The sequence below is a fragment of the Ahaetulla prasina genome, chromosome 8 (genome assembly GCF_028640845.1).
Source record: "Ahaetulla prasina isolate Xishuangbanna chromosome 8, ASM2864084v1, whole genome shotgun sequence".
In the NCBI taxonomy this organism is placed as follows: domain Eukaryota; kingdom Metazoa; phylum Chordata; class Lepidosauria; order Squamata; family Colubridae; genus Ahaetulla; species Ahaetulla prasina.
This window is the reverse complement of record NC_080546.1, coordinates 8,470,689-8,473,527: the sequence shown is the minus strand read 5'-3', so window position 1 is coordinate 8,473,527 and position 2,839 is coordinate 8,470,689.

Below are 2,839 nucleotides of genomic sequence, written 5' to 3'. Positions count from 1 at the left end.
CTGAATCCGATTCTTTGAAACATGGATGCTTGGTACCATTTTCCTTGCATTGCCAGCACATTACCTAAGCGGGGGATTTAAAAAAAAATCTGGTACCTAAACTGTTTCAAAGTTTTATCAACTGCTAAAATTTATATTCTAATGTTTTTCGGTTCGCGTTTGGGTTTTTTTATGCTTTGTTTTTGGCTGGCGGTTGTGCTTGATGCAGAAAGCTATGCTTCCTGTTGTTTGATTCACCTATTAGTCCTCAGAACAATTTTTTTTAAATATACATTTTTCTCTGCTAATTTTTTCCCCCCCTAGTTGGTATTAAAATTCCAGGCCTGAGTGAAGGTTGTGGACTCCATTGTACTAAGAGGTGAAACTGCAGGTGCCTGGGGGTGCAGTTCATATTTTGTACCCGTGCGTTATGTTCAATTTTGTTGGCAAAAGCATTTTTTTTATTTAATCCAGATACAGCAATGCTTAATCTTACAAAATAAACTTTTTAACGCCACCAGAGTTGATTGAGGTGGCTCTTAGGTAGGTAGGTAGGTAAAATTCTTCCTCGTGAAATTTTCCTAAATGAATGAGGGGAAAAGAAATATAAAACGGCTATTTTTTTATATTCGTGGACTAGGCATCTCGAAAAGTTTAAATAAAGAAAATCTGAGCCTTTAGTTACGCGCTATGTTGAGCCAAGCCATAATACTTCTGTGGGATGTTACACGTCCTTAAATATTATGTAATAGTTTGTTAATTCAACTTCTGCATGTTAGAATCCGAGTATTGATTTCAGGATGCAGACTTAATCTCCACGTACGCATGTCGTTCTTCTGCTTATAACATCTTCCATAATAAACGTTTTCCCATCAACTTCTCTGAATTCCAATTCCTGCTTTGTTTCTACATTAGGATCTCTGCCGATAGCAGGGCCAAAAATGAAACAACTTTAGATCGCACTCAGTGTTAAAATGACTGACCTACAGTGCCACTTACCCGTATTTTTCAGAGTATAAGACGCACCGGAGTATAAGATGCGCCTTAGTTTTTGGGGAGAAGAATAAGAAAAAAGCTGATTGGCAGGTGGATTGGGCCCCCAATCACCTGTTCCCAGAGGTGAATTTTAGCAACAGGTTCCTTGGTTGTGAGCTCTGTGCCTTGCTTTTTTTTTCGCTTTTTTTTTTCTGCCTCTGAAAGCCTCCAAAACAGAACTTCAGAAAAAAAGCCTCTGAAGCTCTGTTTGGGAGCTTCTTTTGTGAAGCTCTGTTTGGGGGCTTCTTTTCTGAAGCTCTGTTTGGGGGCTTCTTTTCTGAAGCTCTTTTTGGGGGCTTCTTTTCTGAAGCTCTATTTGGGAGCTTCTTTTCTGAAGCTTCTTTCAGCCTCTGAAACCTCCATTTGAGAAGCTGGGCGGGGCTACATTTGGAGTATAAGACGCACCCAAATTTTCACCCTCTTTTTTGGGGGGGAAAAGGTGCATCTTATACTCCAAAAAATACAGTACATTCGCCAAACGATCTACAGTGGGGGTGTCAAACTCGATTTCATTGAGGCCCGCATCAGGGCTGTGGTTGACCTCGGGGGACCTGCCAGGCTTGGCCGACTGGGTTCCCCAGCTTGATGCCACTCTCCAAACTGCTGGCATGTTTCTACTTTGTATTGGGTAGACTGGGTGAAGCGATGCGAGCTGGCCCCTTAACATTTTCTAGAAGAAGCCCCACGGGCCAGATCCGACCACATTGTGGGCCAGATTCGACCCACGGGCCTAGTGTTTGATACGCCTGCTTTACAGGTAGTCATCACATGATGACCGTAATGGAGCCCTCCCATTGCGATCATTAAGTCTTGACAGTCGCAAAGCCTCAAAAAGATTCTACAGTCTCTGGTAATTTTTAAGCAAATACCGCAGTCATAAAACAAAATCCTGGTTTGCCCTGGATCAGTTTTTCCTGACAACTGGAAGTAAACGCCAGTTTTTGGGAAAACCCATCATAAAATATGATCAGGGGACACTAGACCAGTGATGGCTAAGCTTTTTGCCGTCGCATGACAAAAGCAGGGGAAGCGCGGGTGGGTGGGTGTCACGTGTGTGCATGCCCACACCGATAATTCAGCGCACCCCACCACCCGCGTGTGCGCACGCAACCACCCCACCCCCCCGCTCCCCCAGCTTTTGGCACGTGCTGGCCCAGTGGGCCCAGTAGGCTTGTTTTTTGCCCTCCCCAGACTCCAGAGTCTTTCTAGGAGTCTCTGGAGGCCAGAAATGGCACGTTTCCTGACTTCCGGAAGGCCCGAAAATCAGCTGGCTGGTGCACACATGCGTGCTGGAGCTGAGCTAGGGCAATGCTCGCGTGCCCATAGATATGGCTCCATGTGCCACGCATGCCCATAGGTTTGCCATCATGGCTCTAGACAGTGGAAAATATGTGTAGTCGTGACTGTCTGAATTTTAAGAATCATAAGAGCCATGGTGGCGTAGTGGTTAGAATGCTGTTCTGTCTCCTTCCCCACATCAGACCCACGAGTTGGCCTTCAGCCAGTGGATTCACGGCTCTTATCTGTCCTGGCAGAGAAATCACAGCTGCCTGCCAAAGTTCAAACAAATGACTCACGTAGCAAGACTTTCAGCTCTTTTTGAAACGGATCAGCTAAACTTTTGCTTCCCGTGGAGTGAGAGCAGTCCCAAAGCTCCTTATATATCCTGTGGGGTGGGGCTCCTGCCCCACCCTTCCTTTTGATGACGCCGCCTCTCTAATCTTCTGAAGCACGGGTCAAGCCAAGCTTGATTATTATTATTATTATTATCAGCTGGGTCTGAAGGCGTAGCCTGGGGAAGGGAGGAATCGGGGGATGACGGCCT